The sequence below is a fragment of the Lepidochelys kempii genome, chromosome 7 (assembly GCF_965140285.1).
Source record: "Lepidochelys kempii isolate rLepKem1 chromosome 7, rLepKem1.hap1, whole genome shotgun sequence".
Lineage (NCBI taxonomy): Eukaryota > Metazoa > Chordata > Testudines > Cheloniidae > Lepidochelys > Lepidochelys kempii.
The window spans coordinates 54,382,165-54,406,661 of record NC_136386.1 but is presented as its reverse complement, the minus strand read 5'-3'; the positions used below and the strand labels follow the sequence as shown (position 1 = coordinate 54,406,661).

Here is a 24,497-nt window from a genome sequence, read left to right as displayed (position 1 = left end):
TAGAGTACAAAAAATCCTTACTCAGTTATATGGTCCCTGAATATGCTGTAAAATTCTGTGGACTGCTTTCTCCTTCCAGCAGCACTGCACAGAGCTGAGTGCCTGCATTAGGAATGTTATATGGAGCTAGTGCTGTAGTGCCTTATGTCAGTTTGCCCACCCCTGGGCTGGAGCCTTGGTTCTGGGACCCTTCGTCTTAGAGCCTGGGCTCCAGCCTGATCCTGAACGTCTACACAGCAATTGTATAGCTCTGCTGCCCGAGCCCCGTGAGCCCAAGTCACGTGACATGGGCCAGCCATGGGTGTTTTATTGCAGTGTAGACGTACCCTGAGAGTTTCCAATTCTGGAGGCTTTTTTTTTTTTACCAGCTAACCTCAAAACCCCTCTGCGCTTCCTTGCACCCTGGGTGTACCTTTCTCAGGTGCTGCTTTCCTGTAAATTCACCTGTGATCAAACTGTCAGTGTCTGAAGCCCACAAAGAGAAAATAAACAGTACAGATCTAAAATGAGGGGGTGCAACCAAACACCTGCACCAAAGGCATTAAAGGAAATTTATTTTCATATAGTCTTCTTAAGACTATCCTGGTTACTTTTTCATGTCACTAAGCTCTGTAGGTGCCTCATGGAAGGTGTGGAAAGAGGAAAGTCTGTTTTGATGGGGGGATGGTCCACACAAGGATCCCTGTCCTAAGAAATAATCCATAATATGAATAAGTTTGGGGAACCATGCAGCTAAAGTAGTGAATCTCAGTTGAATGGAGTTGGATGCCAAGGTCCTCTATATCAGCATAGTTAGAAGTCAAAAAGGATATAGAGGTAGATGTACAACAGGCGACTTGGATAGTTTTCCAAGACTTGTTAGGGGAAACCAGAACCTTCCTTGGATTGACCAGTTTGATGTTTCCAGTAGGTTGCACAATAAGCTTTGGCAGTGACGCTGGCCCCTCTATCACCAAGCTTGGGATAGCTAGGAGCCTCCAGGGGAAGATGGAACAGATGGTTTAGCTCTTGTGTACTCCTCGCCATCTGACTGTGAGGCAGCAGTACCTGCGGCGTTCCACACCAGGGTCTGAGCAGTAGAGGCATTTCAGGAAGCAGCTGTAGAGAGGATCAGGGCTTTATAAAGCTGAGTGCGGAGAGAAATATCAAGTCAAGCGTGAAAGCATGAGCCTGGGTGAAAACCCAAGGATCTGTGCTTAGTTCACAGGGACTGAGGGTTGTCACAGCATGGGAAAGGTAAATTGGGTAAGAAGTTTTAATTCCCACCCCCCCCCAGCAGGAACTATTTCAGATTAATCTGTTTCTGATACTACTTTCATTTCCTTCCTCTCCTTTATTCAGAGGTGCAGCGTGCCTAACTGGCTGCTGGTGTGGAAGTAGCAAACCCATTACCCATGTTCAGATGTGGAGTTTCTGTCCTTTCACCCAACAGTTTGGGCCCCAGGTTTCAAATATATTGAGTTCCAAACCAAAGGTCCATTTAACCCTGGCTTTCTGCAAGTGGGGACAAGTGCTAAATGTTCATAGAATCATAGAATATCAGGGTTGGAAGGGACCTCAGGAGGTCATCTAGTCCAACCCCCTGCTCAAAGCAGGACCAATCCCCACCTAAATCATCCCAGCCAGCACTGTTCCCTCTAAACTGTGCGCATTCACACAGATCCTAAACCCCGCGCACATGGCGAAACACCGCACGCACAAAAAGTTGCACAGAAGCACAACAATTTGCACAGAAGAAATTTTTGCACACACAGCCTGTCAAAAATTAGAGGGAACATTGCCAGCCAGGGCTTTGTCAAGCATGACCTTAAAAACCTTAAAGGAAGGAGATTCCGCCATCTCCCTAGGTAATGCATTCCAGTGCTTCACCACCCTTCTAGTGAAAAAGTTTTTCCTAATATCCAACCTAAACCTTCCCCACTGCAACTTGAGACCATTACTCCTCCTCTGAAACTCCTTGTTCTGTCATCTGCTACCACTGAGAACAGTCTAGATCCATCCTCTTTGGAACCCTCTTTCAGGTAGTTGAAAGCAGCTATCAAATTCCCCCTCATTCTTTTCTTCTGTAAACTAAACAATCCCAGTTCCCTCAACTGTTGGGGCTTTGGGTTTTTTTGGAAGCAGTTTCTCTTCTTGTTAAACATCTTATCCCCTTCAGCCTGTTACGCTGTTGCCTTTGGAATTTTTACTATGAAGTTGATACTTGTGTACAAGGACAGAGTTCTGTGAGATTTGGTAACCCTTTGCGCACTCATTGGTGCTCCCTGCACCTTGATCTCTGATTTAGCCAGTGAAGTTCAGACTTCAGTGTGTAGCAGTGATGACTCACACTGTTTAAACACTTACCGTTGAATTGAACCCTGGCATAAGTGAGCACAACTCCACTGACTTCAGTGTAGAGGGTGCCCCTTTACATCTAGGCTGACCTTGCTTCTGTGATGTGTTGTTTTGCACCTTGCTTTTTGGGGGAGAACGGGGTAATTGGTATTGTCCTTTCTGTATGAGATAATCTTTTGTGGGAAACATGTTTCAGAGGAACAGCCGTGTTAGTCTGTATTCGCAAAAAGAAAAGGAGGACTTGTGGCACCTTAGAGACTAACCAATTTATTTGAGCATGAGCTTTCGTGAGCTACAGCTCACTTCATCAGATGTTTACCGTGGAAACTGCAGCAGACTTTATATACACACAGAAATCATGAAACAATACCTCCTCCCACCCCACTGTCCTGTTGGTAATAGCTTATCTAAAGTGATCAACAGGTGGGCCATTTCCAGCACAAATCCAGGTTTTCTCACCCTCCACCCCCCCACACAAATTCACTCTCCTGCTGGTGCTAGCCCATCTAGCTAGCCCATGGGCCCATCTAGCTAGCCCATGGGCTAGCACCAGCAGGAGAGTGAATTTGTGTGGGGGGGTGGAGGGTGAGAAAACCTGGATTTGTGCTGGAAATGGCCCACCTGTTGATCACTTTAGATAAGCTATTACCAGCAGGACAGTGGGGTGGGAGGAGGTATTGTTTCATGATTTCTGTGTGTATATAAAGTCTGCTGCAGTTTCCACGGTAAACATCTGATGAAGTGAGCTGTAGCTCACGAAAGCTCATGCTCAAATAAATTGGTTAGTCTCTAAGGTGCCACAAGTCCTCCTTTTCTTTTTGTGGGAAAGAACATCATGCTTCTTTACTAGAGAGTCCTTTGTAAAAAATTATAACTCAAATACCTCCAATTCATGTTGTAGACTTCTCTGCGGGTTAAGCGAGGAACTGTCTGTTTGATTTAAGTCTGTCTTTCCATCCCCTTAGACACTGCCTCCTGTGGAATCTCCTCTGGAAGGCAGAGTCTGCTTCACTTTCTGATAAAGGATACAGATAAAAGGGTGCATGAGGGGCTTAATTAGGCAATACAGTCAAGATCAAATAGTGATAATGATAAATAAAAAATGCCAAGAGAGTATCATGTTCAGGAAAGCAGACTTCGACTCCCTCAGGGAATGGATGGCCAGGATCCCCTGGGGAACTAACTTGAAGGGGAAAGGAGTCCAGGAGAGCTGGCTGTATTTCAAGGAATCCCTGTTGAGGTTACAGGGACAAACCATCCCAATGAGTCAAAAGAATAGTAAATATGGCAGGCGACCAGCTTGGCTTAATGGTGAAATCCTAGTGGATCTTAAACATAAAAAAGAAGCTTACAAGAAGTGGAAGGTTGGACATATGACCAGGGAGGAGTATAGAAATATTGCTCGGGCATGTAGGAATGATATCAGGAGGGCCAAATCGCACCTGGAGCTGCAGCTAGCCAGAGATGTCAAGAGTAACAAGAAGGGTTTCTTCAGGTATGTTGGCAACAAGAAGAAAGCCAAGGAATGTGTGGGCCCCTTACTGAATGAGGGAGGCAACCTAGTGACAGAGGATGTGGAAAAAGCTAATGTACTCAATGCTTTTTTTGCCTCTGTTTTCACTAACAAGGTCAGCTCCCAGACTGCTGCGCTGGGCATCACAAAATGGGGAAGAGATGGCCAGCCCTCTGTGGAGATAGAGGTGGTTAGGGACTATTTAGAAAAGCTGGACGTGCACAAGTCCATGGGGCCGGACGAGTTGCATCCGAGAGTGCTGAAGGAATTGGCGGCTGTGATTGCAGAGCCATTGGCCATTATCTTTGAAAACTCGTGGCGAACCGGGGAAGTCCCGGATGACTGGAAAAAGGCTAATGTAGTGCCAATCTTTAAAAAAGGGAAGAAGGAGGATCCTGGGAACTACAGGCCAGTCAGCCTCACCTCAGTCCCTGGAAAAATCATGGAGCAGGTCCTCAAAGAATCAATCCTGAAGCACTTGCATGAGAGGAAAGTGATCAGGAACAGCCAGCATGGATTCACCAAGGGAAGGTCATGCCTGACTAATCTAATCGCCTTTTATGATGAGATTACTGGTTCTGTGGATGAAGGGAAAGCAGTGGATGTATTGTTTCTTGACTTTAGCAAAGCTTTTGACACGGTCTCCCACAGTATTCTTGTCAGCAAGTTAAGGAAGTATGGGCTGGATGAATGCACTATAAGGTGGGTAGAAAGCTGGCTAGATTGTCGGGCTCAATGGGTAGTGATCAATGGCTCCATGTCTAGTTGGCAGCTGGTATCAAGTGGAATGCCCCAAGGGTCGGTCCTGGGGCCGGTTTTGTTCCATATCTTCATAAATGATCTGGAGGATGGTGTGGATTGCACTCTCAGCAAATTTGCGGATGATACTAAACTGGGAGGAGTGGTAGATACGCTGGAGGGGAGGGATAGGATACAGAAGGACCTAGACAAATTGGAGGATTGAGCCAAAAGAAATCTGATGAGGTTCAATAAGGATAAGTGCAGGGTCCTGCACTTAGGACGGAAGAACCCAATGCACAGCTACAGACTAGGGACCGAATGGCTAGGCAGCAGTTCTGCGGTAAAGGACCTAGGGGTGACAGTGGACGAGAAGCTGGATATGAGTCAGCAGTGTGCCCTTGTTGCCAAGAAGGCCAATGGCATTTTGGGATGTATAAGTAGGAGCATAGCGAGCAGATCGAGGGATGTGATCGTTCCCCTCTATTCGACATTGGTGAGGCCTCATCTGGAGTACTGTGTCTAGTTTTGGGCCCCACACTTCAAGAAGGATGTGGATAAATTGGAGAGAGTCCAGCGAAGGGCAACAAAAATGATTAGGGGTCTGGAACACATGAGTTATGAGGAGAGGCTGAGGGAGCTGGGATTGTTTAGCCTGCAGAAGAGAAGAATGAGGGGGGATTTGATAGCTGCTTTCAACTACCTGAAAGGGGGTTCCAAAGAGGATGGCTCTAGACTGTTCTCAATGGTAGCAGATGACAGAACGAGGAGTAATGGTCTCAAGTTGCAGTGGGGGAGGTTTAGATTGGATATTAGGAAAAACTTTTTCACTAGGAGGGTGGTGAAACACTGGAATGCGTTACCTAGGGAGGTGGTAGAATCTCCTTCCTTAGAGGTTTTTAAGGTCAGGCTTGACAAAGCCCTGGCTGGGATGATTTAACTGGGAATTGGTCCTGCTTTGAGCAGGGGGTTGGACTAGATGACCTTCTGGGGTCCCTTCCAACCCTGATATTCTATGATTCTATGTAGAATTAAAGCCTCTGACCTAATCAGCTACCCTTAAAGAGGGGGCGGATTGAGCGAGAGAGAGAAATGAATAAGCTTCCAGTTCTTGAAATTCCTGGTGAGAGCCTTCTGTTTCACTGCATGTAGCTTGGTATGTGCGCCAGTTCAGGTGCAAGGTTTTCACACAGCACCACAGTGGTAGGATTAAATTCATGTCTGTGGGAGATCAACTCATAGGGCATTTTCCAGCTGGGCTCTCTGAAAATGAATCTTCTACCAAAAATACAGGAGAACCAACATGTGTTGACTACTGTGTTCAAAACACACACTCTTTCCCTAGTGTAGACATAGCCTCAGCAACCGTCCTCGGAATGATGAAACAGCATTTTGTCAAGATGGACATCTCTGGTTTCTCTGAGGTAAGGAGAAGGCGGTGCCAAACCCAGGACATTAGGCTATGTCTACAATGCAGTGGGAGCCCAGGTTTAGTGGTACTCAAGTGAGTGGACCCTGTGTTTGAGAACCCAGGGCTTGAGCATGTACACAGACTGCCAGTCCTAGGTTAAGAATATTTTAATCAGAGCTCAAAATCAGGGCTCCAGCATCCACTCTGCAGTACGCAGATTCAAGTCCCACCCTCCGTATTGCAGGCCTTCTCGACATGTGGCCACTCTAGCCTTTTGTTCATGGTACACTGGGAAAACTTGACTGTCTACACGGCAGGTTACGGGATGTTTGAATAGCCCACCAACACATTTTGATCTGTGCACCCCCAGCAAGTGGAGTCACCAAATGAAGGTGTCACCCATTTCAAGAACTCCACTTGCTGGGGCTGGGGCTCCTATTTCAGAACACAGGCAGAGCTTCCAGGAGATGCTGGTGGCGGTTCAGTGGTGTTTCTGACCCACCAAAGGCACCTGACAGAGCTAATATTGGAGCAGGAGGAGAAGGATGCAGGCATGGCAGACTCAAACTGACTGATACTGCTTGTGACACTTGGTATAGACAGGTTTCAGAGCAGCAGCCGTGTTCGTCTGTATTCGCAAAAAGAAAAGGAGGACTTGTGGCACCTTAGAGACTAACCAATTTATTTGAGCATAAGCTTTCGTGAGCTACAGCTCACTTCCTCGGATGCATTAGACACTGATTCCCCCTATGTAGATGGTCGCTGCTGGAGAAGGACCGCAAGAACAGACTGGTGGGATCACAGCGTCATGCAGACCTGGGATGACCAGCAGTGGGTACAGAACTTTCACATGAAGAAAGCTACATTTCTGGAGCTTCCTGAGGAGCTTGCCCCAACCCTCCAGCGTAAAGACACATGCCTGAGGGTCGCCAGGCTGGTCTGGAAGTGGGTAGCTCTAACTGTCTGGTAGCTGGCTACCCCAGAGTGTTACAGGTCTGTTGCAAACCAGTTTGGTGTTGGAAAGTCAACTGTGGGTAAAAGCAATCAGGCATGTGGCTTACCTCAAGGTGGTGGGCATTAAAAATATTTCAATGAATCCTAGAAAATTAGGGTTGGAAGAGACCTCAGGAAGTCATTTCTGAGGCAATGGCTGGCTTTGAGAGAATGGCATTTCTAAACTGCGCTGGGGCCATTGGATGGGACTCGTTCCATAGTTTGCCGTCTTCAAGGAGCACATGAGTACACGAACTGCAAAGAGTATTACTCCATTGGTATACAGGCCCTTGTTGACCAGAGAGAGCAATTTATGAACATCAAATGTTGGCTGCACTAGAAAAGTTCATTGTGCCAGGATTCTCCGCCCTTTGGGAATCTACATTCATGGACAGGGTATTCCCACCACATGACATCCAAAATGGAGTTACTGTCCCGATTGTTGTTCTGGGTGTCCCCGCTTACACTCTTTTGCCTTGGCTTATGAAACTGTATCCTGATTTCAGAGGCCTTGGCAAAAGGCAATTTAATTACACTCTCGGCGGGTGGAGAAGGGTGGTTGAATGTGTGTTTGGCCGATTGAAATTCCACTGGCGATGTTTGTAGTCCCATTTACATTTCAGTGTTATCAATGCTGTCCTCATCACTGTTGCTTGCTGTGTTCCTCGCAATCTTTGTGAAGCCAGAGGTGAGCCATTTCCCCCCCAAATGGACCTATGACAGCAGGGGCTGCTGAATTGGTACATTCCACCAGTGCACCTACCAAAGCTGGAGCTGACTGCACCTGGGCAGCAGAAATCAGGGATGGTTTGTGCTCCCACATTATGGACTTGCATGGGCCAATGGAAGAGGGAGGATAGTACCTTTCTGATGGTGCTTGTTGAGGGGGCTGGGTTGATTGCCATGCATTGCACTTTTGAATAACATGACCATTTAGGAAATGGGGGGGGGGGTCAGTATGGATTGATATAAATAACTGCGATTCATGTTTATAGCTGTATCAAGACAGGGGTTTTGCACACAACCTCCCAGTTGTCTATGATAATGTGTTTTTATGGACTGTGGTCGGAAGTATCCACAGAGGAGGGGTTCAGTACTGAGGGCTGCATGGGGCAATTTGCCCTGACCAGACGCTCATAGGGCCGATTGTATGGGACACCCAGCCAGGGGGTTGTCTAAGCTGTTCCTGGAATTCAGGCTAGGTAACACGGAGGAGAGGTAGGCTGTGGTGTGGGTGCAGCAGGAACCTGCACCACTGCAGCTGCTGGAGACAGCAGCTGTTCAAACAGTTCTCTTTGTTGTGCTGTATCTTCTTCCCTGCCATACCTGTTCCTGGGACTGTGAAGTGAATGCCTGCTCCCGGGCCATTGCCCTGTCCTCAAGCTGTGAAGGCAGCCTGAGACTTTCTGCTTACCTCTCGACATGTCTTTCCTCTTGCCGCAAGTCCCGGTGTCTTTGGTACTGGACCTGCTGGTTCACCCTGTCCAGAAGATCAATCATAAGTTCATCATGGAAAGACTTCCTCTTGAAATGGTCCATGAAGGTACAGTAAGCGAGGCTTCTGCAGTTTGGGCAAGCTGTGGAGGTACTGCAGCCTGTAGAGGTCAAGGGACCTGGAATAGGACGAGACACAGAGGGTTATTGTCTCAAATAGCTCAGTGCAGGAGCACAGAAAAAAATCTTTATGGAATTTCAAGGACAGAAAATACTACATTTTGAAACTCAGCTTCAGTTTATTGGCAGAGAGCTGCTTCAGACCACAAAGCTCCCTGGACATAGCCAGGTTTATCACCGTGAAAGAAGTGCTGAGAGAATGGTATGTTAAAAATCACAACTTTAAAAAAAAAGTTTGTGGGAACTCAGAGGCTGTGCCATACAGCAGAAGCCTTCTCTGTCATTTCTGGCATTGCACATTGTGGAGGACATAACAGTTCTTGGGGTGCTCAAGTTGGCAAAGAGAGATGTTATTCAAAGTGGGCGGAGGGAAACCAGGCATGTATGCCACCAAAGTATTCAAATGTGTGGTGACCCAACAGCACATCTACAAATGGAGTGGGCTGGTGAGGTGGCCCTGAAATGTATTCCCTTCCCCAAAATGTGACTACCTGTCGGGTTCCTGCTACAGGAAACGTTTGCAGCTGTCACCACCGAGGATTGGGTCAGAATTCATGAGGGAATCAACAGGATGCTGTGTGTTTCCAACGCAGCCTTTTAGGGCTACATGCAAACACAGAGAATTCCACCGCCATCCCCCTTCTCCTGACAAATTTCTTGACTTAATTCAAATCCCCAGTCATATTTGGGACTAATGATTTCATCACCCATGGCATGCATGGATGACGTTTAACAGAAATGGGACTAACCCCTTGTCATAAATATAAATATAAAGGGAAGGGTAAACACCTTTCTGTATACAATGCTATAAAATCCCTCCAGGCCAGAGGCAACATCCTGTTACCTGTAAAGGGTTATGAAGCTCAGCTAACCTGGCTGGCACCTGACCCAAAGAACCAATAAGGGGACAAGATACTTTCAAATCTTGGGTGGGAGGAGGGGAAGGTTTTTGTTTGTGCTCTTTTGTTTACGGGGTTGTTCTCTCTTGGGACTGAGAGAGGCCAGACAGAAATCCATCTTCTCCAACCCATCCTAATCCAAGTCTCCAATATTGCAACCAGTATAGGTAAGCCAGGCAAGGCGGATTAGTTTATCTTTTGTTTCATGTAAATTTTCCCTGCGTTAAGAGGGAGGTTTATTTCTGCTTTATGTAACTTTAAGGTTTTGCCCAGCGGGGGATCCTCTGTGTTTTGAATCTGAATACCCTGTAAAGTATTTTCCATCCTGATTTTACAGAGATGATTTTTACCTTTCTTTTTTTTTTTTTTAAATAAAATCCTTCTTTTAAGAACCTGACTGATTTTTCCATTGTTCCAAGATCCAGGGGTTTGGATCTTTGATGATTTTGTAACAAATTGGTTAGGATATTATTCTCAAGCCTCCCCAGGAAAGGGGGTGTGTAGGGCTTGGGAGGATACTTTGGGGGAAGATGTCTCCCAGCGGTCTCTTTCCCTGTTCTTTGTTTAAAACGCTTGGTGGTGGCAGCATACTGTTCAAGGACAAGGCAAAATTTGCACCTTGGGGAAGTTTTTAACCTAAGCTCATAAGAATAAGCTTAGGGGGTCTTTCATGTGCGTCCCCACATCTGTACCCTAGAGTTCAGAGTGGGGAAGGAGCCCTGACACCCCTTACCCACCCATACAGAACAGTCTTTTTAGGTGGCTCGTTACAGTGTTGGATTGATACAGGGAAGGTAATATAAGGTTCTAATTTTAACAATGTGAAATGTACTAGCACAAATATGCTCTTTCCCAGTACAAATTCTCTTCAAATGCTTGTTTTACTTTTGTGTTTTCTGGTCTCCATTTTGAATTCCACATGGTGGGGATGCCAAGGCCATTAGCAGATACATGCTGCCAGGGCTTATAATATCTGTTCCATTAGTTCTTAAAGTTCTAAAACTCCATCCCATTTGTATATTAATAAACCCAAAAATGGAGCCAGAAACACACCAGGCTCTGGAGTAGCTTCTTCCTCTTCTGTTTTTTATCACTCATTCTGCAGCAAGCAGTTCTTCCAGGGGGCATCAGAAAGGTCAGAGTATGGCCCCAGGACATGCTGCAGCTGCTCCTGTAGCAGAGCTCTTCTGGGACTGTTTTCATCAGCAGAGTCACTTTATTTGCCTCGTTCAGCACCTGCTGCTGGCTACCATTGATTCCCAGGGAGACTTCTGGGGCCAGCAGGACACCATCCCAGCTGGCCTGGTCATTGTGCACACTTCTTAGGACAGTCCCCAGCGCTCAGTCAAACACATTATAAAATGGGAATGACGTCGGCGAGTTGCCAGAGGTGCAGTTCTGGTCCCTGGTTCTCTGGTACTCGGTCTTGAGCCACTTAATCCGTTCTCTGCAGTGGTAAATTTCCAACACCGTCAGCTTCATCTCTATTTGCTGGTATGCCTGGTACTCATACTAAAATCAGTTGTTTGCTTCCCCACACCGGAGGCCTTAGGGACCTGTGTCCAAGCCTGAGTCCAAGAGATTTGAGTGTAGATGGAAGGGGATTTAGGCTTGAGCTTGAATCTGAGCCCGGTCTCACCTTGCAGTGTAGACCTACCCTTAGTCCATCAGTAGCATGCTATGTTAATTTAGGATGGTGTGGAAGAAGTAGGCAGAAGCAGAGCTGTTTAAACAATTGGAATGAAGTGAAAGAAAGTTGTGAGTACAAAGCTGTGACACTTTGATCCAGTAGTTCAGACAGCACTGCAGTGCTGCCATCTTAATTATAATATTGCTGTCATGAACCTCTACCCCATGGCAGAAAGGGAGCTGCCACTCCCTTCCAAGACTCTGGTGCTTGGCTCCTGAGCTTGTTCAGGGTCAGTCTTCGGTTACAGATGGAACAGGGGCTGAAACAAATAAAAGAGAAGAATACTGCAACCATGGTGGGGTTTTCAGCAATCCAGGGAGATGCCTCCCCTCCAAATGTAGGAAGAGGAGAGGAGAGAGGACCTTGTAACAGTTTTGGGCTATCATCTTACCCCCACAACCCCGCTTTCCTTTCTACACTGTTCCCTTCTCTTACTGTGAAGTTGGCCTGATCTTTGTTTTACTGACCAGAGGCCTGGTATCTGGTGTCTTTTATTTTCACTGGTCTTGGTTTGCCTCCTTGCTTTCTGCTATAAGGAGACAGCTGGCTGCCTGTCACAGTGCTTCCTGCTATAGAATGGGAGAAGAGGAGGAAAACAATGACAAATACAATCATCAGTTTTAGTGCTTCCTCCTTTGCATTACCCATTTTCATGAATTGGAAGGCTGAAGTCTGGGTAGTGAGGACTCCAGCACAGGTGCACACAAGTGCAGCCACACTGGCTGGAACCTTGCTCAGACCCACCAATTCACGGTCCTCCCCTTTGGCCTGTCAGTGGCCCCACAAATATTCACCAAGAGCATGTTGGTCACAGCCACCTTCCGTTGCTGGAGGTAGGTGCAGGTATACCTGTATCTTGATGACAGGCTGCTCAAGGGACGTTCCAGGGGCCAAATGGAGTGCCAAGTCAGCTTTGTAAGATCCACCTTTGACAGGTTGGGTCTCCTGCTGAACGAGAGCAAATCAACCCTATCCCCAATGCAGAGGATAGAGTTTATTGGAGCAGTGTTGGTTGGGCCAGGCCAGGGCATCCCTGCCAGAGGCTCGGTTTCAGACAATGACAGACATCATTCAAAGCTTCAATCGATACCCCATCACCACAGCAAGGGGTTGCTTTAAACTCCTCCGCCACATGGCGACATGTACATACATGGTACAACATGTGAGTCTGAGATCCCTATTGGCTGGGTCGCAACAGTCTGGACAAGGTAGTCACCCTCCTGGTGGCAGTTCTCGAGTCTCTTCACTGGTGGCTCAACCCACAGGAGGTGTGCGAGGGAGTCCCCTTTGACAAGCCCCAGCCCTCCCTGTCCCTGGTGACAAATGTGTCAGTGTGGGGATGAGGCGCTCACCGGGGAAAACTGCAGACCCAAGGTCTCTGGTTGCAAGATGAGCTCTCACTCCACATCAACGTCAAGGAGTTGAGAGCGGTCCGACTGGCATGCCAAACCTTCCAGGCCCATTTGCAAGGGAAGTTCATGGGGGTCATGATGGACAACACAACTGCAATGTTTTATATAAACAAGCAGGTGGGGCTCATTCCTCTTCCCTATGTCAGGAAGCCCTCAAGCTGTGGGACTTCTGCATAGCCCACTCCATTCACGTGGAAGTATCTTACCTCCCAGGTTCTCAGAACGAGTTGGCAGACTACATCAGCAGATTCTTCCACAATTATGAGTGGTCTATCTGCCTGGACGTAGCGCACAACATTTCCCAAAGGCGCGGAGTTCCTCAAATCAAACTGTTTGGTTCAAAGTGCAATAGAAAATGCCCTCGGTTCTGTTGCTTCTGGAATCATGGTCTGGGCTCCCCCGCAGATGCATTTCTCCTCCCCTGGATGGCCCATCTGTTGTATGCGTTCCTGCCATTTCCACTCAACCAGAAGGTCCTGCTCAAGATCCGCAGGGACAAGGCGGCGGTCATACTGGTAGCACCGGCCTGGCCTCATCAGCACTGATATACCACACTCCTGGAACTGTTGGTGGATGCTCCGATCTCATTGCCCCTGTTTCCGGACCTGATTACCCAAGATCACGGTCGCTTTCATCATCCCAACCTCGAGTCTCTCCACCTCACTGCTTGGAAGTTTCATGGCTAAATCCAGTGGAGCTCATGTGCTCTGAGCCCTTTAGGGAGGCCTTACTTGGTAGCAGGAAACCATCCACCAGAACCACCTACCTGGCCAAGTTGAAAAGATTTGCAATCTGGTGTTCTCAGGATCTTGCTCCCATGACACAGGCACCCATACTACTCATCTTAGACTACCTACTACACCTGAAACAGCAGGGCCTCTCGGCATCCTCTCTCAAGGTCCACCTGGCAGCCATCTCGGCCTTCCACCTGGGTGCAGCCAGATGTTCAGTCTTCACCAACCCAATGGCTATACCCGTGGGTTAGACAACCAATCCTGCTGTGGGATCTCAACCTGGTCCTGTCCAGACTAATGGGGCCCCGGTTTGAACTCCTGGCAACTTGTTCATTGTATCTTGAAAGGTTGCCTTCCTAGTTGTCATTACATCAGCAAGGAGATCGTTGAAGCTTAAAGTCCTAACCTCTGATCCCCCTTACACCATTTTTTCTAAGGACAAGGTGCAACTTAGGCCTCATCCAGCCTTTCTCCCAAAGGTTGTGTCCCAATTCCATGCCAATCAAGACATTCTCCTACCAGTCTTTTATCCTAAGCCTCATGCGGATAGCCGAGAGCAAAGGCTACACTCCTTGGGATGTTTGAAGAGCGCTTGTCTTTTACATTGAACGCACAAGGCCGTTCTGGAAGTCGAACCAGTTGTTCATGGCGGTTGCGGATAGAATGAAGAGCCTCCCAGTATCATCACAGAGAATTTCATTGTGGATCACGTCCTGTATCCAGGCATGCTACGATCTGGCAAAGGTTCCGGCCCTTGCACTAATGGCACATTCCACAAGAGCGCAGGCCTCCTTGGCAGCCTTCCTGGCCCAGGTCCCAACCCAGGAGATCTGCAGGGCAGTGACGTGGTCCTCGGTTCACACTTTCACCTCTCATTATGCTATTACCCAGCACACCAGGGACAATGTAGCATTCGGCAGAGTGGCGCTCCAGTCAGCGATTCCATGAGTTCTGACCACACCTCCTAGTTAGGGCTTGGGAATCACCTAATTGGAATTGACATGAGCAAGCACTCGAAGAAAAAAAACGGTTACCTTCTCGTAACTGTTCTTCGAGATGTGTTGCTCTTGTCCATTCCAAGACCCACCTGCCTTCTCCTGTCACAGTAGCTGGCAAGAAGGAACTGAAGAGGCGGCAGGTCGGCAGAGACCTATATTCACCACCATGAGGGCGCCACTCCAGGGAGCTCCACAGCCGACCTGACCGGTGCTGCTAGGGGAAAAACCTTCTGATAACTGTGCACGCGGTGCGCACGCACCTTGGAATGGAAATGGGCAACGCACCTTGAAGAACAACAGTTATGAGAAGGTGAGTAACCGTTTTTTTCTGAAAGCCTCCTAGACTCTTTGTTTTATTCATGGAACATATGAAAGGAGAGACCATCTCCCAGAGGCTGTCGAAATGGATTTATAGCTTATAGCTGTAGAGATCAGCTATGAGTTCAAAGATATCTAGGTCTCTTTTCTAGATAAGTTTGGATTAAAAAAAACCTTTGACACTGCTTGAAGAATGCCAGACCTCTATTATGCACCCCTCCAGGTTCCCTGCCATCCTCTTCTCCATATTCATGTGCATCTTATCCTATTTGATTTCTGTAATGTATAATGTCTGTATAGCATTGCCTTGTCTTGTGTTTGTGCTGTTCGATGAGTTGTAAAATTGCACAACTCTGTTGGAGCACCTGCGAAGCATGTGGTATTTAGGAATATATACAAGCTGTAAGTCATTTTCCTTTCTGTACTGTTTTTCTTTAATTTGTTTATTGATTATGGTAATCAGAAAAAACTCCATCGTGTTACTTGGAACATTTTTTCTAGACTGTGATGTTCTCCTGGATCTATTCTTTTTCTATTTAAAAAAAAATAACCCTTCCTTTCTTCTTCCACTTGTGTCTTATCCTCTAACCCCTGTATATTTTTATTGTCCATCTGTTTATTTTTTATATCCTCCTTAAACTGAGGAGACCAGAAGCGTATTTAGTTTCTGTGGTGCAGTTGCTACAGGGCTCTATAAAGTAGCATTGTTACCTCTCTAGTTTTATTTGGGTTGCTTGTCCAGACTAAGGATGAAACACCACTAGTTACCCCTCTCCATTCTGAAAATTTACCATTTATTCCTACCCTTTGTTCCCTGTCTTTTAAAGAGTCCTCAATCCATGAAAGGATCTTCCCTCTTGTCCCATGAAAACTTAATTTATGTAAGAGCCTTTGGTGAGGGACCTTGTCAAAGGCTTTCTGGAAATCTAAGTACACTGTGTCCACTGGATCTCCCTTGTCCACACGTTTGTTGACCCCCTCAAAGAATTCTAATAGATTAGTAAGACATGATCTCCCTTTACAGAAACCATGCTGACTTTTGCGCAACGATTGATGTTCTTCTATGTGTCTGACAGTTTTATTCTTTACGATTGTTTCAACTAATTTGCCCGGTACTGACATTAGACTTGCCAGGATTTGCCAGAATTTCCAGGATCACCTCTAGAGCCCTTCTTAAATATTGGAGTTCCATTAGCTATCTTCCAGTCATTGGGTACAGTAGCTGATTTAAAGGACAGGTTACAAACCATAGTTCCGCAATTTCACTTTTGAGTTCTTTCAGAACTCTTGGGTGAATGCCATCTGGTCCCGGTGACTTGTTACTGTTAAGTTTCTCAATTAATTCCAAAACCTCCTCTAGTGACACTTTAATCTGTGACAATTCCTCAGATTTGTCACCTACAAAAGATGGCTCAGGTTTGGGACTCTCCCTAACATCCTCAGCTGTGAAGACTGAAGAAAGTATTCATTTAGTTTCTCCGCAATGACTTTGTCATCTTTAAGTGCTCCTTTTGTATCTTGATCATCCAGGGGCCCTACTGGCTGTTTAGCAGGCCTTCTGCTTCTGATGTACTTAAAAAGCATATTGTTATTACCTTTTGAGCTTTTGGCTAGCTGTTCTTCAAACTCCTTGGCTTTTCTTATTACATTTTTACATTTAATTTCATAGAATCATAGAATATAAGGGTTGGAAGGGACCTCAGGAGGTCATCTAGTCTAACCCCCTGCTCAAAGCAGGACCAATTCCCAACTAAATCATCCCAGCCAGGGCTATGTCAAACCTGACCTTAAAAACTTCTAAAGAAGGAGATTCCACCACCTCCCTAGGTAATGCATTTCAGTGTTTCACCACCCTCCTAGTGAAATTTTTTTTCCTAATATCCAACCTAAACCTCCCCCACTGCAACTTGAGACCATTACTCCTCGTTCTGTCATCTGCTACCACTGAGAACAGTCTAGATCCATCCTCTTTGGAACCCCCTTTCAGGTAGTTGAAAGCAGCTATCAAATCCCCCCCTCATTCTTCTCTTCCGCAGACTAAACAATCGCATTTCCCTCAGCTTCTCCCCATAGGTCATGTGTTCCAGTCCCCTAATCATTTTTGTTGCCCTCCGCTGGACTCTTTCCAATTTTTCCACATCCTTCTTGTAGTGTGGGACCCAAAAGTGGACACAGTACTCCAGATGAGGCCTCACCAATGTTGAATAGAAGGGAACGATCACATCCCTCTATCTGCTGGCAATGCCCCTACTTATACATCCCAAAATGCCATTGGCCTTCTTGGCAACAACGGCACACTGTTGAGTCTCATCCAGCTTCTCGACCACTGTAACCCCTACTCCTTTTCTGCACAACTGCTGCCTAGCCATTTGGTCCCTAGTCTGTAGCAGTGCATGGGATTCTTCCATCCTAAGTGCAGGACTCTGCTCTTGTCCTTGTTGTACCTCATCAGATTTCTTTTGGCCCAATCCTCTAATTTGTCTAGGGCCCTCAAATTTGTCAGCGTTTATGCTCCTTTCTATTTACCTCACTAGGATTTGACTTCCACTTTTTAAAAGATGCCTTTTTATCTCTCACTGCTTCTTTTACATGGTTGTTAAGCCACGGTGGCTTAATTGGGGTATACATTTAAGTTGAGCCTCTGTTATGGTGTCTTTGAAAAGCGTCCATGCAGCTTGTAGGGATTTCACTCTAGTCACTGTACCTTTTAATTTCTGTTTAACTAACCTCCTCATTTTTGCATAGTTCCCCTTTCTGGAATTAAATGCCACAGTGTTGGTCTGTTGAGGTGTTCTTTCCACCACAGAAATGTTAAATGTTATTATATTATGGTCACTATTTCCAAGCGGTCCTGTTATAGTCACCTCTTGGACCAGATCCTGCGCTCCACTCAGGAGTAGATCGAGGAGTTGCCTGTCCCCTTGTGGGTTCCTGTACCAGCTGCTCCAAGAAGCAGTCATTTAAAGTATCGAGAAATTTTGTCTCTGCATTTCGTCCTGAGTGACATATACCCAGTCAATATGGGGATAACTGAAATCCCCCACTATTATTGAGTTCTTTATTTTGATAGCCTCTCTAATCTCCCTTAGCATTTCATTGTCACTATCACTGTCCTGGTCAGGTGTCAATAATAGATCCCTACTGTTATATTCTTACTAGAGCATGGAATTACTATCCATAGAGATTCTATGGAAAATGTGGATTCATTTAAGATTTTTATTACATTTGATTCTACATTTTCTTTCATGTATAGTGCCACTCCCCCCTCCCTGCAGGACCTGTCCGTCTGATATATTTTGTACCCTGAAATGATTGTGTCCCATTGATTGTCCTCACTCCACCAGGTTTCTGTGATGCCTATTATATCAATATCCTTCTTTAACATGAGGTACTCTAGTTCACCAATCTTATTATTTAGACTTCTAGCATTTGTGTACAAGCACTTTAAAAACTTGTCACTGTTTATTTGTCTGCCCTTTTCTGATGTGTCAGATCCTTTATGTGAATGTTTCTCGTCTGATCTGGCCCATACTTGATCCTCTTCCGTCCTCTCCTCCTGACTAAAACCTAGAGACTCTCTGTCAATAGACTCTCCTCTAAGAGAAGTCTCTGTCTGATCCACGTGCGCCTCTGCAGCAATTGGCTTTCCCCCATCTCTTAGTTTAAAAACTGCTCTGCAACCTTTTTAATGTTAAGTGCCAGCAGTCTGGCTCCACTTTGGTTTAGATGGAGCCCATCCTTCCTGTATAGGCTCCCCCATCCCAAAAGTTTTCCCAGTTCGTAATAAATCTAAACCCCTCCTCTCTACACTATCGTCTTATCCACGTCTCATCCAGGCTCTGCCTGCTTACCTGGCCCTGTGCATGGAACTGGTAGCATTTCTGAGAATGCGACCATAGAGGTCCTGGATTTCAGTCTCTTTCCTAGCAGCCTACATTTGGCCTCCAGGACGTCTCCCCTACCCTTCCCTATGTCATTGGTACCTACATGTACCACAACCACCGGCTCCTCCCCAGCACTACACACAAGTCTATCTAGATGCCTCGAGAGATCTGCAACCATCTCACCGGGCGGGCAAGTCACCATACGGTTCTCCCAGTCATCACAAACCCAGCTATCTCTGTTTCTAATGATCGAATCTCCCATTACTAACACCTGCCTTTTCCTAATGACTGGAGTTCCCTCCCCTGGAGAGGTAACCTCAGTGCGAGAGGATACCCCAACATCATCTGGAAGGAGGGTCCCAACTATGGGAAGGTTTCCCTCTGCTCCTGTTGACTGCTTTCCCTCTCTGGCCTTTCATCCTCCTTAACAGTGCAGGGGCTGTCTGACCGGAGGTGGGACAAATCTACAGTGTCCCGGAAAGCCTCATCAACATACCTCTCTGCCTCCTTTAGCTCCTCCAGTTCCACCAGCCTGGTCTCCAAAGTCTGTACACAGTCTCTGAGGGCCTGGAGCTCCTTGCACCGAATGCACACATATGCCACCCGCCCACAGGGCAGGTAATCATACATGCTGCATTGAGTGCAATAAACAGGATAGCCCCCACTCTGCTGCTGGGCTTCTGCTTGCATTCTCTCCTACAGCTACCTAGGTTAATGATAGGGTTTTTGTTGAAATCAAGAAGTTTTGATTACAGAGTACATCAACAGGAAGAGGTAATTCTCCACAAGCAGGTGCTTGTGGATCACCATGGGCATTTCACTGACATCAACGCGGGGTGGTCCGGGGAGGTGCATGACACATGCATCTTCAGGAACACCATCCTGTATAGAAAGCTACAAGCATGCACTTTCTTTCCAGACCAGAAGATTACAGTGAAGGATGTTGAAATGCCCATAGTGATCCCTGGGAGACTCAGCGTACCCCTTACAGACATGGCTCATGAAGCCTTACACAGGAAACCTGAACAGCAGTAAGGAGCGGTTCAAGAACAGGCTGAGTAGGTCCCGGATGACAGCAGAATGTGCCTTTGACAGATTAAAGGTGTGCTGGTGACACCTTTATGGCAGGTTAGACCTCAATGTGGATCATATTCCCATGGTCATAGCTGCGAGTTGTACCTTGCATAATCTTTGTGATACTAAGGGTGAAAGGTTTGCTCAGGGATGGAGTGTTGAGGTGGACCGCTTGGCTGCTGATTTTGAGCAGCCAGATATCAGGGCTATCAGAGGGGCACAGGGGAGGGCAGTTTGAATCAGGGAGGCTTTGAGGCAGCACTCTGAAAATGAGAACCAGTAATGTACATCTCTGATTGGTACTGCAATGTTACATTACATATAGTTTTCCTAGGAAGCAATGGTGACATTTGGGGCCTTACATTCTAGTAAGCAAATGATTAAATTGCCTATGTATGTATCGGTAGTGCCGGCTATCTCAATTTGTAGGAAACAAATAAAGATATTATCATTCAAAAACTTTGTTTTTATTGCACAAGAAACAACACACCCATGCACAAAGATGCTTGGTGGGAAAGGAGGAACCAGGGAAGGGCAGACTTTCAGAGCTGTGTGTCGGTCCAGCTATCACTGTGAAAGTTGTCAGAGGGGGTGGAGTAAAGGGAAACCGAGAAATCCCGGAAAGCGGAAAGGACTGTGCGTGTGGAGTTTAGGAGCACATGGAAAAGAGTTCTGAATGTGCTGCAAGGGAGGGGAGGCACACAGTTGCTCAGTCTGTAGCATTATTAAGGACTTCAGCATCTGCATTTGCTCCTCCATGACTTCAATCGTCCGCTCAGTAGCATCCTTAACAAACTCCTGGTTTTCTTTTCTGCCCTGCCTTTCAGCTTTCCTCCACTTCTTGTGTTCCCTTTTCTCTGCATTGGAGAAGTGCAGTATCTCCTGGAACATGTCTTCTTTTCTCCATCTTTCTTATCAAGCGGAGACACTCGGCTGGTCACAGAAACACAGATAGCCTTTCACATTTCATTTCCTGAACCCACCTCTGCACTACACAAACCACAGCCACTTACCAGGCGCCTCCTCTACTGCTTCTTGCTTGCGGAAAGCAACTGCTGAGACTAGCTAGACACCTCTAGAGTGCTGAACAGTTCCTGGCTGCCTGCCCCACCAGGCACCCCCGTCGGGAGCTCCACATCATTGTCTAACTCCACCTCTTCATCAGTGACTTTGTGCTCCGGGTTAGGTCCTCTTTCCACTGCATTCAGGCCAGCCAAAGTATCCACGGGGCTCCTGGTGTTGGAAGAGGGGTCACCACCAAGGATAGCATCCAGCTCCTTATAGAACCGGTAGGTCTTAGGTGCAGCGCCCAAGTGACATTTTGCCTCCCTCGCCTTATGGTACACCTGCCTCAGCTCCTTTATCTTCGCTCTGCATTACAGCATGTCCCGATCATAGCCCTTTTCGCACAAGCCTCGAGAAATCTGCCCGTAGGTATCAAAATTCCTATGGCTCAAGCTGGGACTGCACAGACTTCTCTCCCCAAATACTGAGCAGCTCCAGCACTCCTCAGTGGTCCAAGCGGGAGATCATTTGCTGCGATAACCTGCCATGGTCACCTGGGAAGATGTGATGAGCCAATAGGAAATGGAATTTCAAAAATTCCTGGGGCTGCTAAGTGGGAGGGGCTGATGGTTGTTTACTTAGCTGCAGGGCAGCGGGGTTCAAACTGCTGACCAGAACGGTCAGGATCGGCAATGTGGGACACCTGGAGGCCAATTAAAGCAATAAAATCAAGAGTGGGGTCTAGACTGGTACTTTGGTGACAGAAATTTTGCACAAAAAGCCTTATGTCTCTTGTCAGGGTGGTTTTATTTTGTCACCAAAACGGCATTTTCGTCACCAAAAGTCGCATTGCAATGTGTACGCATTTACTATTTTGCCAACGAAAGCTGCCTTTTGTGGACAAAACTCTATAGTGTAGACAAGGCCTTAATTACTCCAGCCGCCGCAAGCAGTGGTAGCTGTGTCGGCAGGGGAAGCTCTCTTCCTAACATAGCGCCGCCCACACCAGCACTTAGGTCGGTGTAACTTATGTCGCTCAGGGGATGGCTTATTCACACCCCTGAGCGACATAATTTATACCAACGTAAGCTGTAGTGTAGACACAGCCAGCCTCTGTTGAGTGCTTTCTCCTTGATCACCCCTTTATTATACACAGAAATTTCCTGAGATTAAATTAGCTTCACAATGCAGCCTCTTATCTTTATTTGTTTGAAAACTGGACTGGTAATCAGGTGGAGAGGGGGTGTAACCTGATCTGGGTTGGTCACAGCTGCCCTGATATTTATCATATGGGTCTGACTCTTTCTTACACATCATCAACATGTATATAACTTGTCATGCCAAGAAAGCCTATTTGAACTGAATTAGGTGTGGCCAAAATAAAAAGGGTGGAGCCTTGAAGATTGATTTACAGACCATGTTAAAGGTAGCACTATATTTAATGGACAAAATGTGAAAAATCCCATTAGATTTCTTAGCTCTCCCCAGTCTCTTTGCCAGCCTCCCAGCTCACACCACATTCCTCCTCCCCTACTTCCCCCTTTGTTCTTTGTATTTTCCCTGTGACCCCGGGTCCCTTATTTCTTCTGTGTTTGTCATTTCTCAGCTCCTCCTCTATCTGTTCTCACTCTGTGTTCCACAATCCTGCCCACTGAAGTGCAACTGTACTTCACTGCCTGGGAAGCCTGTCCGGTGCCTGCAAGACTTTTCATTGCCTCATTCTGTCCTCATAACTCAGTTACTGTAATGTAATCATTACCTGGGTTCTGGAGAGTGAAGGTGCTCCTGCTAAGCAAATATTTACAAACACTGCTGCGAGCTGACTTCAGGAAAGGAAGAGAGGAGTACCCTTTAAAACCTTGTTTCTCTGATTTAATTTAACAGAGAAAATTGTTTGTGACTTTGAGAGCATAAAATCCAAGGAGCAGCTCCTCTTCTTCAGACTGACTTGAGGTGAGTTTGGAGTCTTTTGACTCACTCTGTGCTGAGACTCTGGTTTGATTAGGGGGCTAAGATAAAGCTACTCAGAATTCCAGTTTTTAAATGTTCTCATGTCAAAATACAAGGTTGAGGACTGGGAGCAGCTTTGGGAGGAAGGGGGTTGGATTTGTATTGAGCCAATAAGAATGAAAAGGCAGATTTGTAAGTGGTTCTCAGCTAAGCAGAATGGCTTAGAGAGGAAACAGTTTCACATTGTTTGCCCTCAGTAGCACCGTTGTCAGTATGTGATGGGAATAGAGGCAAATTGGTGAGAAGGGAATTTCTGACAACTCCTGAGCGAGATGGGCGTTCTGTATCAGGGCTCTTTACTTGTTGCTAAATGTTTTATTCCAATGGACTTAATACATGCAACCCTTGTGTGCAGAATTCTGGGCAATGTTGTTCAATATCCAGTAACTCTGACTTGGACCAGACAGAATAAGAATTAGAAGGATGGGGGTGGGTGGCTAAAACGTTCCTACGAATTTACAGCTGCAAGGCAGATTTCTTACCCCTCCATAGCACCATGCCTAACAGCTGTAAGATCCCTCTTCAGGGACTGTATCTGCTTCTGTGTTTGAACAGGTCCCAGCACAATTGGGCTCCAATCCTGATTTAGACCTCTAGGAGCTACCATAAAAGTAAACAATGGCACTGTGTTCTTCTAAATCCAGTGCTGAAGGGAAGGTCTCATGTTTTCTCTCGAACTTCTGTCTGGAGGGATGATGGGGAAGACTGATGCTAAAAGAGTCCTGTGATCCATTTCAGTGATGTAGTGGGAGTGGTGAGTTTGTGCCCAGGTGTTGAATTGTAGTACAGTAGCGTTGCACCAGTCCTGTCTTGCAGCTTGATTCAAAGCCTGCTGAAGTCCAATAGAATTCTTTGTTAAAATCAATAGGCTTTGGATCAGGCCTTTGATACTTACAGGTTTTCAGGTGCTATAATACTTGGAAAGTGACAGTCCTATGTTAGTGACCTCATCTGAAACACTGTATGCAATTCTGGTCTCCCATGTGTAGGAAAGATGAATTCAAATTAGAACAGTTGCGAAGAAGGGCTACTAGGCTGATCCGAGGAATGGAAACCCTACCTTATGAGAGGAGACTCAAAGAGCTTGGCTTGTTTAGCCTAGCCAAATGAAGGGTGAGGGGAGATCTGATTGCTCTCTATAAATACATCACAGGGATAAATACCAGGGAGGGAGAGGACAAGAACAAGAAGCAGAACAAGGAGCAATGGTCTCAAGTTGCAGTGTGGGAGGTCTAGGTTGGATATTAGGAAACACTATTTCACTAGGAGGGTGGTGCAGCACTGGAATGGGTTGTTACCTAGGGAGGTGGTGGAATCTCCATCCTTAGAGGTTTTTAAGGCCTGGCTTGACAAAGTCTTGGGTGGGATGATTTAGTTGGTGTTGATCCTGTTTTGAGCAGGGGATTGGACTAGATGACCTCCTGAGGTCTCTTCCAACCCTAATGTTCTATGGTTTATTTAAGTTAAGTGTCAATGTGGACACAAGAACAAATGGCTATAAATTGGCCATCAACAAGTTTAGGCTCACAATTAGATGAAGCAAAAAGAAAAGGAGTAGTTGTGGCACCTTAGAGACTAACCAATTTATTTGAGCATTTGAGTCTCTAAGGTGCCACAAGTACTCCTTTTCTTTTTGCGAATACAGACTAACACGGCTGTTACTCTGAAACCTGTAATTAGATGAAGGTTTCTAACCATGAAAGGAATGAAATTGTGGAACAGCCTTCCAAGGGGAGCAGTGGGGTCAAAAAACCAAACTGGCTTCAAGACTGAGCTTGATAGGTTTATGGAGAAGATGGTATGATGGGACTGCTACAATGGCATGTGGCCAATCAGCGACTGCCAGTAGCAAAAATTCCCAACGGCT

General features: G+C 46.4%; 1 protein-coding gene across 10 annotated transcripts in view; it reads left to right on the top strand.

The window, feature by feature from the left end:
* NDST2 (N-deacetylase and N-sulfotransferase 2) overlaps positions 1-24,497 on the top strand; it is a 218,711-nt gene that overhangs the window by 123,699 nt on the left and 70,515 nt on the right. For 6 of the 10 annotated variants that reach the window (XM_073352885.2, XM_073352874.2, XM_073352878.2 and 3 more), the window contains one exon: positions 22,505-22,573. The exons of the other annotated variants lie outside the window; for them this stretch is intronic. The gene's annotated coding sequence lies outside the window, so the exon portion shown is untranslated. The remainder of the gene's footprint in view (positions 1-22,504; positions 22,574-24,497) is intronic. 10 annotated transcript variants of the gene reach the window in all.